This window comes from Microcaecilia unicolor, chromosome 2 (assembly GCF_901765095.1).
Source record: "Microcaecilia unicolor chromosome 2, aMicUni1.1, whole genome shotgun sequence".
Taxonomy (NCBI): Eukaryota; Metazoa; Chordata; class Amphibia; order Gymnophiona; family Siphonopidae; genus Microcaecilia; species Microcaecilia unicolor.
In genome coordinates, this window is record NC_044032.1 from 221,762,520 (window position 1) to 221,774,664 (window position 12,145).

At 40.8% G+C, this 12,145-nt stretch overlaps 1 protein-coding gene across 2 annotated transcripts in view; it reads right to left on the bottom strand.

Moving 5' to 3' along the window:
- Positions 1-12,145, bottom strand: part of PCSK5 (proprotein convertase subtilisin/kexin type 5) — a 739,798-nt gene that overhangs the window by 201,709 nt on the left and 525,944 nt on the right. The gene's annotated exons all lie outside the window — the stretch shown is intronic.

Below are 12,145 nucleotides of genomic sequence, written 5' to 3' on the forward strand. Positions count from 1 at the left end.
TATTTTTTCATATTGTTATATATACATTGGGATCAAGATTTAAAGGTTTTCCTCCCCCCCCCCCCCCCCCCCATTTTACATTTATTAGGGATATTCTGAAAACTGGCAAGTGGTCTCTCAGGACAGGTTTGAGAACCACTGCTATAAAGTACCTCCTTTAATATAAAAAAATAGTTTAAGGCCGAAAATATCTTTTCTGAAGGGGGGGAAAACCCTCCAATAGGCCTGATTTTCAAAAGCATGTATGCAGTCGAAAGCATGTATCAACCACAGAAGTCTTTTATTTAAGAAAAAAAAGCTGCCAGAACTTACATGGACAATGGTTGACGATGTAAGTCTCTATAGCAGCAATTTTCTATAAGAATACTAAGGCAAAAAAAAAATTATTTTAACCTTTTTTTATAAAGGCAACGAAGAGTGGTTTTTATAAAACAGAACTGAGAAACAGTGCACATATCCTCGGCCAGAAATCTATACCTGTTCCAAAAATGTAAACTTGAGTGTGTACTTTAAAAAAGTGCTTGTATAATCAAAATTCCAGCCATACTCTGCCCACACCATGCCTCCATGAAAGCCTATGTGTTTTGTGCATATACACATACAAGATCTTACTAGAGGAAGTATTTTCATATATCATATATTATAAAAGCCCTTTTCCACACACAAAACAGGATTTGCACATAGAAAATCCTATACCAACTTATCCCCTATACAGCCATAACTATCCATGCAAAAGTGGGATGGAATTTCAGCTAGTTTGGGGGCAGGGTTAAAAGAAACTGACTGGTGAAATTCAGTTGCTATCTGGATAATTTACATATTAAAGTCTGAACATAGAAATAAGTTTAAACTCATAACCTATCTTTTTAAAGTTATGCTGGCATTTTCAGCGTTCACACTGTAATATGTACCTCTGTGGAATACTTGCATAATTTTAAATGGATAGACTATTTGTTTGCTGTTGTGCATTAGAAAAATTCTGAGGTACTGGTGATGTCATTGGGAGATGGCAGCATAACGAAGAGGCTTCAGGCCCACAATACCAAAGCAGATGCAATGCAGTTGAAATGTAAATTAATCCATCCTGGCCTGAAAAGTTGCTGATAACATCTGTGTAGTGATTTTGTGAAATAATAGCCTCCCAGATGGCAGCAACTGGCAAGGCCCAAGGTTTAGCTCTTGTGGCCTCACCTTGAGTATTGCATTCAATTCTGGTTTCCGTATCTCAAAAAAGATGTGGAGTGGAGGAGCATTTTCGAAAGAAACCTCTAAGTTTGGATTTGGACGTCTTTGTAAAACATCCAAATCCGGAGGTGGGGGAAAGCTCATTTTCGAAAAAAGATGGACGTCCATCTTTCATTTTGAAAATACCAAGGACGTCCTTGGATTTGGATGTCCCTAGATTTGGACGTCTTTGACTTTCGGCGATTTTCGAAACCAAAGACGTCCAAGTCAAAAACGTCCAAATGCAAGCCATTTGGAAGTGGGAGGAGCCAGTATTTCTAGTACACTGGTCCCCTGACATGCCAAGACCGCAACTGGGCACCCTACATAGCACTGCAGTGGACTTCATAAAATGCTCCAAAGTACATAGCTCCCTTACCTTGTGTGCTGAGCCTCCCAAACTCCCCCCCCAAACCCACTACCCTCAACTGTACACCACTACCATGGTGAAGAGGGGCACCTATATGTGGGTACAGAGGGTTTCTGGTGGGTTTTGGAGGGCTTGCTGTTTCCTCCACAAATGTAACAGGTAGGGGGGGTATGGGCCTGCGTCCGCCTGTCTGAAGTGCACTGCACCCACTAAAACTGCTCCAGGGACCTGCATGCGCTGTCATGGACCCGAGTATGACATCTGAGGCTGGCATGTAATATTTTTAATGATGTTTATTGAGGGTGGGATGAGGTTAGTGACCACCTTTTTGTGCCTTCTTCGTAATAAAAACACGTCGGGGTAAAAACGTCCAAGCTTTAGTTTAGGACATCTCTGACTTTTTCCATTATGGCTCAAAGACATCCAAGTCTCAGGCACGCCCAAGTTCCACCTTCAGCATGCCTCTGATATGCCCCCTTGAGATTTGGACGTCCTTGAGACGGACTTCAGTTACAGATGGCCAAAATCAGGTTTCGATTATACCGATTTGGACATTTCTGAGAGATGGACGTCCAAGTACCGATTTATGTCAAAAGATGGATGTCCATCTCTTTCAAAAATGTGCCTAATAGCGGCATTAGAAAAGGTTCAAAGAAGACTGATCAAAATGGTAAAGGGGATGGAACTCCCGTATGAGGAGAGGCTAAAGAGGTTAGGGCTCTTCAGCTTGGAAAGAGTCAGTTGAGGGGGTATGATTGAGGTCTATAAAATCCTGAGTGGTGTAGAACGGGTAGAAGTGAATCGATTTTTTACTCTTTCAAAAAGTATAAAGTCCAGGGGACACTCAATGAAATTGCACGGACATACTTTTAAAACAAATAGGAGGAAATATTTTTTCACTCAATAAATAGTTAAGCTCTGGAACTCGCTGCCAGAGGATGTGGTAACAGCGGTTAGTGTATCTGGGTTTAAAAAAGGTTTGGACAAGTTCCTGGAGGAAAAGTCCATAGTCGTTTATTGAGATGGGCATGGTGGAAGCCACTGCTTGCCCCGGGATTGGAGCATGGAATGTTACTACTAATTGGGTTTTTGCCAGATACTTGTGACCTGGATTGGCCACTGTTGGAAGCAGGATACTGGGCTAGATGGACCATTGATCTGACCCTGTATGTATATTCTTATGCTCTAATCAACTTTAAAATAGAAAATCAGGATTCCAGGGTGAAACTATGCATAGAATGAAAATTGTCTATGCAGGTCCCAAAGCGCAGGTATTAACCTATGGGGTTGTGTCAGAGGGGTTTCCACTGGACAGGGAAAGGCTGCAGGGAATACCACTGTCCTTGGCACTATTGAGCTGCTAGCACAGAAGCTCTTGCAAGATCCTAATCTCAAAGGAGTGGAAATGGGGGAAGAAATATTTAGAGTGGCATTATTTACAGGTGATTTCTTAGTAGCTATCACAAATGCTCAAAATGTCACTGAGAAAGGTAATTTCGTATTTACAAGTCTCGTCAGCATTTTCGGGATTATGCATGAGGTGTGGGAAATCCATGGCATTACTACTGAACGATGGAATGGAAAAGGGATAGGGTAGGATTCCCAGTTAACTGGGCAGAGGAATCAACTACATATTTGGGGGTGATGGTTGAAAGAGATTTGAGATTGCTATATAAGATGAAACTCCCCCATTTGTACAGTACCTGCAACATTTGATGGATAAATGGGGGCTCCTGACCTTATCCTTGAGCGGAAGAGTACAGCTGCCAAGAAGATTCTATTACTAAAATGGTTGCATGTCTTGTAGAACCTACCATAAATTCTGATCATAACGGATATTAGGAAATGGAACGGAATGCTCTGGGTCAGAGGGTGAAGCACCTAGGTGTACAGGCGGTGTTCTCTTCGATCCTTCTTGTTGAAGGTAAAAGCCGAAAGAGGGAAGCTCGCATCCTGGAGCTAAATGTGTGGCTGCATGGATGGTGCCAACATGAGTGCTTTGGTTTCCTAGACCATGGGATGATTTTCGAAGACCTACTGAGCAGTGATGGTGTCCATCTTTCAAGGAAGGGATGAAGTGTCTTCAGTAACAGACTGGCTAAAGTAATAAAGAGGGGTTTAAACTAAATTTGCTGGTGATGGGTGAGAAAAGCCCCAAAGACATTAATAACCCTCAGGAAGGTAAAACATCAAATACCCTTATAGAAAAAAAGAAAAAAAGTGTAACATCTGGAGAGCCTTGTATACCAATGACTGTAGTACAGGAACAAATTTCTAGATCTAGAGGCTGCAATGATAGAAGCCAACTTGGATTTAATAGCAGTCACGGACAGCCATGACTGGGATATAGTTATACCTGGCTATAATCTATTCAGGAAGGACAGGGTAGGAAAAAAGGGTGGAGGAGTGGTTTATATTTTAAGAATAATATTAAAATGACAGAACTGCAGGAAAAATGGGATAAGGAAGAAGCACCATGGGTTAATCTGGTAAGAGGAAAGGAAATGTATTTATATTGGTGTAATATACAGGTCACCTTCACAGTTAGAAGAAATGGACATACTTAATAGTAGTACTTCCCCTTTTCTAGCTGTCTTGTGGATGTCTTCAGATAGGTGATTTTAATATGCTAGACATCAATTGGGACGCCCCTCCTGCAGGGTCTTCTAGAAGCAAAGAGATCTTGGATTCTGTACAGTAAGAATTGTTTCAGCAGTGGGTAATGGAAATGACGTGGGATGGAGCGATTCTAGACCTGGTGCTTACAAACGGGAAGAATATTTCTGATGTTAAAGTGGGAGATCATTTGGCATCTAGTGATCACCGAATTGTTTGGTTCAATATTAAGATAAAGGAGGAGAGGGCTTATTTATTTATTTGTTACATTTGTATCCCACATTTTCCCACCTATTTGCAGGCTCAATGTGGCTTACATACTACCGTAGGCGTGCGCCAAACCGGTAAAGAACAAATACAAAGTGGTATTATGGTAGAATAAGATAAATGTGTACAGACACATTTGGGAATCGTAGAGAGGCGTTAAGTCCATTATTAGCATTAGATAATTGTGTAGCAGGGTTCAGACTTATAGGTTATGTCAGTAAGGTATGTTTTTTTTGAATAGGTAGGTTTTTAGAGATTTCCTGAAGTTTAGATGTTCATATATTGTTTTCACGGCTTTTGGTAGTGCATTCCACAGTTGTGTGCTTATGTAGGAAAAGCTGGTTGCATAGGTTGATTTGTATTTGAGTCCTTTGCAGCTTGGGTAGTGAAGATTTAGGTAAGTTCTTGTTGATCTGATTGTGTTTCTGGTTGGTAGGTCTATGAGCTCTGTCATATATCCTGGGGCTTTGCCGTAGATAATTTTGTGAACCAAGGTGCAGGTTTTGAAGGCGATACATTCTTTGATTGGGAGCCAATGCAGTTTTTCTCGGAGGAGTTTGGCACTTTCAAAACGCATTTTTCCAAATATTAGCCTGGCAGCCGTGTTTTGGGTGGTCTGTAGTTTCTTTATAAATTTTTCTTTGCATCTTGCATGGATGCCATTGCAGTAGTCTATGTGACTTAGTACCATTGATTGTATCACGTTACGGAATGTTTCTCGCAGGAAGAATGATTAAAGAAAGATTAAGGGTCCTAGATTTCAAAAGAACTAACTTTGCCGAGATGGGGGAATTTCTCAAGAAAGAGAGTTGGATGGGAACAGCTGAAGGACATAGAATTGAAGTGGGCAAAACTGAAAGGAGTTATTTTAAAGGAGACAAACCTTTATGTTAGAAAATTACATAAAATTAAGAGGAAAAGAAAGCCGCTCTGGTTCTCAAATGTAGTAGCTGAAAAGGTAAGGGAAAGAAGGTTAGCCTTCAAACATTACAAGATGACTCAGAAAGAGTAAGACAAGCAAAAATACATAGAAAAGCTAAGAGAAGCTGGAAAAGCGAAGAGGCAAATAGAAGAAAAGACAGTCGGATACGGTAAAATTGGGAGACAATACATTTCTCAGATATGTAAGTGAGAGGAGGAAGTGCCATAGAGGCTCAAAGCTGAGTGGGAAGAATATAAAGAAGCTGAAAAGGATAAAGCTGAACTGCTTAAGAATTATTTCTGTTCTGTGTTCAAGGATGAAAGGCTGGGGATAGGACCACAGAAAACAAATGTTAATGGGGATGGATGTATGGTAGACCAGGACCAATTCTCTGAAGACTGTGCTCGTGAGGAGCTAGCTAAACTAAAAGCAGACAAAGCGATGGGGCCTGATGGGATACATCTAAAGGTGCTCAAGGAACTCAGAGAGATTATAGCGGCTCTGCTGCCTGTCCTCTTCAATACTTCCTTAGAGTCTGGAGTGGTCCCAGAGGACTGGAGAAGAGTGGGTGTGGTCCCTCGGCACAAGAGTGGAAGTAAGGAGGAGGTTGGGAATTACAGACCTGTCAGCCTGACTTCGGTGGTGAGTAAACTAATGAAAACATTCTAAAGCGGAGGATCATGAGGTTTCTCGAATCAAATGGACTGCAGGACCTGAGGCAGCATGGCTTCATTAGAGGCAGGTCATGTCAGACAAATATGATTAATTTCTTTGACTGGGTGACCAAACAGTTGGATTTGGGAGGTGTGCTAGATGTGGTGTACCTGGATTTTAGAAAAAGCCTTTGACAAGGTTCCGCATAGGTAACTATAAATAAACTGAGTCCCCTCGGTATGGGAACTAAAGTGACTGACTGTGTTAAAAATTGGTTAAATAAAAGGAGACAGAGGGTAGTGGTAAACAGAGCTTGCTCTGAGGAAAGGGATGTTTTCAGTGGTGTACCACCGGGGTCGGTTCTCGGCACAGCTCTTTTTAACATCTTTGTGAGTGATATTGTTATCAATAGAAATCAAACAAAATAAAACATGGAAAAGAAAATAAGATGATACCTTTTTTATTGGACATAACTTAATACATTTCTTGATTAGCTTTCGAAGGTTGCCCTTCTTCCTCAGATCGGAAATAAGCAAATGAGGTAGCAGATAGTATATATGAGAGAAACATCAAAGCATTACTTTGACTGTCTGACAGAGTGGGAGGGTGGGGTATGCATGGGGACATCAAAGCATTTCATTGATATTCTAACAGAATGGGTGTTGGTAGGTGAGAGGAGGGTAATAAACAAAGAAATAAACAGAGAAATACAGCTTTATGTTTTATAATGAGTTAGAAAACCCAGATCCTTATTAAGTCCTGTTTGTTGGGTGTCAAAATATTCAATCATTCTTATTTCAAAGGTGTTACGTTCCTGTATTGTTTTAAAATTAACTTCCAGTATTCTTACTGTGAAATCACTGGTGCAGTGTTCTAGTCTTGTGAAGTGCTGGCCCACAGGGGTGGGGGCCTGACTGGCACCGGCTATTTTCATGTGATGTCTGTGTAGATTGAATCTTGTCTTAAGCATCTGGCCTGTTTCTCCAATATAGCATCCTTCGTTACATTTCTTACACTGAATGATATATACCACATTGGAAGATGAGCATGTAAAATAGTCCTTTATGTTGAATATTTTTCCTTTGTGAATGACTGTGGGGTCTTGTGAAATGTTTTGGCATAGTTTGCAGCTGGCTGTGTTACACGGGAACGTGCCCTTTTCTTTTTCCGTCTGTGTTGGAAGTTTACTTCTGATCAGCTTGTGTTTTAAATTTGGTGGCTGTCGGAAGGCCAGCACTGGTGGAGATGGGAATATCTCTTTCAGTAATTCATCTTCCTGAAGTAGTGGCTGTAGGTCTCTTATGATTTTCCTCAGTTTCTCCAGCTCTGGGTTGTATGTCACTACAAGGGGAATTCTGTCGTTGGCTTTTTTTTCCTTGTACTGTAGCAGATTTTCCCTGGGTGTTTTGAGGGAGGAGGCAATATTCTTGGAGATTATTTTGGGGTTGTAGCCTTTCTGTTTGAAGGATGCAGTCAGGGTTTCAAGGTGTCTGTCTCTATCCTCTGGGTCCGAGCAGATACAGTGGTATCTTGTGGCTTGGCTGTAAATAATGGATCTTTTTGTATGTGAAGGGTGGAAGCTGGAGTTGTGGAGGTAGCTGCATCTGTCTGTGGGTTTCTTGTATATAGATGTTTGTATACAGCCATCACTGATTGAGACTGTGGTGTCCAAAAAATTGACTTTTTCTGGGGAGTAGTCAATTTTGAATCGGATTGTAGGATGGTATGTATTGAAGGAATAGTAAAATTGTTTCAGAGTTTCTTCCCCCTCCGTCCAAATCATAAAAATGCCATCGATGTACCGGTAGTATTTTAGAGGTTTGGTCTGGTATGTATTCAGAAATGTCTCTTCCAGCTCAGCCATAAAAAGGTTGGCATATTGGGGTGCTGTCCTGGTGCCCATTGCAGTGCCCATTATTTGTAGATAGATATCATTGTTAAAGTGGAAGTAGTTGTGAGTTAAAATGAATTTGATTAATTTTGTAATAGTTTCTGGTGAGTATTGATGGTCAAGTGTGGATTTTTTTAGGAGTCTTCCACATACAGCTATGCCATCCGCATGTGGAATGTTGCTGTATAGTGATTCTACATCCATCGTGACCAGAAGGGTGTTTGGTGGTACTTGTTTGATATTTTTCAATTTATTCAGAAAGTCTGTGGTGTCTTGTATGAAGCTGTTAGTTTTCTAACTCATTATAAAACATAAAGCTGTATTTCTCTGTTTATTTCTCTGTTTATTACCCTCCTCTCACCTACCAACACCCATTCTGTTAGAATATCAATGAAATGCTTTGATGTCCCCATGCATACCCCCACCCTCCCACTCTGTCAGACAGTCAAAGTAATGCTTTGATGTTTCTCTCATATATACTATCTGCTACCTCATTTGCTTATTTCCGATCTGAGGAAGAAGGGCAACCTTCGAAAGCTAATCAAGAAATGTATTAAGTTATGTCCAATAAAAAAGGTATCATCTTATTTTCTTTTCCATGTTTTATTTTGTTTGATTTCTATTGATAACCTTTAAGAGTGGACTAACACGGCTACCACACCTCTCTACTTGAGTGATATTGTGGAAGGCCTGTCTGGTAAGGTTTGTCCCTTTGCAGATGATACCAAACTCTATTATAGGGTGGACACCCTGGAGGGTGTGGATGGCATGAGGAAAGATCTAGCGAAGCATGAAGAATGGTCCAATAATTGGCAACTAAGATTTAATGCTAAAAAATGCAGGGTCATACACTTAGGTTACACGAATACAAGAGAACAGTACAATATAGGGGGTAAAGTGGTTCTGTGTACGAAAGAAGAGCGGGACTTGGGACTGATTGTGTCTGATGACCTTAAGATCTCCAAACAGGTAGAAAAAGTGATGGTCAAAGCCAGAAGGATGCTTGGGTGCATAAGGAGAGGGATGACCAGCAGGAAAAAAGAGGTGATAGTGCCCTTGTATAAGTCTCTGGTGAGGCCCAATTTAGAGTACTGTTTGCAATTCTGGAGACCGCACCTACTGAAAGATATAAACAGGATAGAGTTGGTCCAGAGGATGGCTACAAAACTGGTAAGCAGTCTTGGTCATAAAACATATATGGACAGGCTTATGAGCCACAACATGTATATAATGGATGAGAGGCGGGAGAGAGGGGATATGATAGAGACATTTAAATACCTCAGTGGCGTTAATGTAAAGAAGGCGAGTCTTTTTCAAATGAAGGAAAACTCTGGATTGAGGGGGCATTCAATGAAGTTAAGAGGAAATAGGCTTAAGAGGAATCTAAGAAAATAGTCTTTCACGGAAAGGGTGGTGGATGCGTGGAATGTCCTCCCTGTGGAGGTCGTGGAGATGAGGACTATGTCAGAATTTAAGAAAGTGTGGGACAGGAGTGTGGGATCCCTTAGGAAAAGGATGAGTTAGTGGTTTCTGAGGATGGGCAGACTGGATGGGCCATCTGGCCCTTATCTGCCATTATGTTTCTATATGGGCAAGCAGACAAGGACATATAAAGTTAAGGAAGTTACTGATACTAAGAGAGGAGGGGGGTTTAGGATTCCCAGGTATCAAAGTCTACTATGTAGCCTTTTAGTTAAGGCAGGCAAAAAAATCAGTGGGAGACAAACCAGAATTTTGTGATGTAGAGATAGAGGGACAATTAGTAAAGCCTTAACAACTGGCCTATGCCTTGCATGCTGAATCTGCATCACTTCCTTGTGGGATCTCATGGAATATAATATTTAGATCAGTTTGGTGAGCCATTTGTCTTCCTCCTTATTGTTCAGATGCATGTCTTTAGATGGAAATGGTTAAGTCCCCCCAAGATCTTGAAGGATTGGGCATCCTATAAAAAAAATGAGGAAGGAACAGCTGAGGGCATATGTTAGTATGAGAACACAGAAAAAACACAAAAATGGAACGAACACCAATATCCCACGGAGAGTCCAAGAGAAGACGGAGAGTGGAAGAAGAATCAGGCTCTTCAAAAACAGACCAAAGACACAGAATATGAATCACAAATTTACTAATAGATGACTTAACACGGAATCATGAGAACATTACAAACTCTGCGAGGTAGAAAGTTGTTTTTACATATAGGTGAGGAATTATATAAACAAGCTATTGCTTGATAGGAAAGTGGTGTTTGCATCCAAAGAATCTGATTGGTACTGCCCTTTCTGGAGCTGGAGAAGGGACTAATAGTGGGGGATTTTACAAGGAATATTTGAAAGGTTATTCCCTTTCCCCATGGGAGATACAGTGAGGAAATGGAATGAGATGCAGGAAAAAAATGTCAAAGGAAGATTTCAGGATAGGGTAATGAGGGGGAGGAATTGGCAAAAAGAGCTCATTATGTCTATGCTGTACATGTACCCAAAGTAGGCATGGAGGGCAAAGATAACAGACTCTGAGAAATGCATAGTAACATAGTAAATGACGGCAGATAAAAACCTGTACGGTCCATCCAGTATGCCCAAGAAGATCAACTCATTTTACATGGTATGCGATACTTTATATGAATACCCGAGTTTGACTTGTCCTTGCCATTCTCAGGGCACAGACCATAGAAGTCTACCCAGCACTCTTCTAGTACTAAACGTTCTGCAGCTAATGTTGAAGCCCCTTAAAATTTACCCTCCAGTCCATCCATATCTATTCAGGAAGTGTGGAGATCCCAAAGGCATCTTTTTTCATTGCTATTTGAGTGCCTAGAAATAAGCCAATCCTGGGGAGACATATGAAATTATCTCATTTTTATGATGGGGGAGGGGGAGGGGGAGAGGCAGACTGCAAGGGAGCATACATATGGGCAGAGCATCATAGGTACATGGGCTTGTCTCCAACTTATACACACAGCTTATGTACATTGCATGGCACCCTTACACACACCCATATATAGCTACCGTTGACTTAGTGAAAATGGTCGTACCTAAAGTTAGGTGCACGAATGCTAGTATTCTAGAAAGGAATCAGGGCGCCCAGATGCCATCACCGAATAGGTACTCCCCGCACAACATTGCAGCACCTAAACGAAGGCACCTGTTATAGAATTGTCCCCAAAATGATTCCATTCAAAATATTCGAGCAAAGTTTAATCTGATGATGATGACACTGGAGATTGGTTAGAAAACTACAGATACTGAAAACTGCAAGACCATAGTATATACTCACTTAAATATGCTGTACTACATGAAAAAAGGAAGGCCAATTAACAGGTCTTACAGGAAAAAGGTAAAGAAAAACCTGATTAAACTTTAATTTGAGGGATTAAAGCAATTTATGTGATCTAAATCTGAAAGTAAGTTTCATATTTTGGGAAATTAAAGTACCCAGAGCCAGGAAGTCTAAAGTTCAAGGAGATAAAATGTCACAGAGATTCTGGAAAGAGCCCTGGTACATGACCCCTGGCTGAGAACCATCCTTACAGTGGCTGGACAACACAATTTGGAAGGGGATACAGAGTTGGGGAAAATCCAAGGATATATGCAAAAAGGCTCATGGAAGCCAAAAATAAACAGAGGGAAACTTCTGTATCAAGAAAATCCCACTACACTTGAATATGAATCTCTTTGGCCCCTCAGATTACATGATGTATTTGTACATTAAATGTTTAGTTCCTTATCATATGCAACCTATTTCCTTTGGGTCCCACAAGAAAATCCTAGATGAGAAGACTGCAGATGCATCCTGAACCTCTCCCTACAGTATCCGCTTTTAAATGATTAAGTGTTTATACCAAGCTACAAAGTGAACAATCTAATTCATGTGCAGAATGTGATGAGGTAGTTCAGAAAACTGGAGGTCTGTGAAGACATAAAAGAAGAGACTATAAAGAGATAGGAGGAATGAATCAGAGTAAGGTTCTCTGATTGTAGGATTATCTAAGTCTGCCATACAATAGGTCCACAACATAAAATGCTTCAGTTCTCCATGGCTTTATGCTTTGTATGAATTCTGTATAGACAGATTAAGTTAATCTAAAAAGGGCAGATGGACACAAGAAAGTAACAGACAAATCTCAGATCTCAACTTTAGGGCTTAGTCAAGGTTAAACTAGTCCAACATTAAAGTTTCATGTTTGGCCACGTACTCAGTTGCA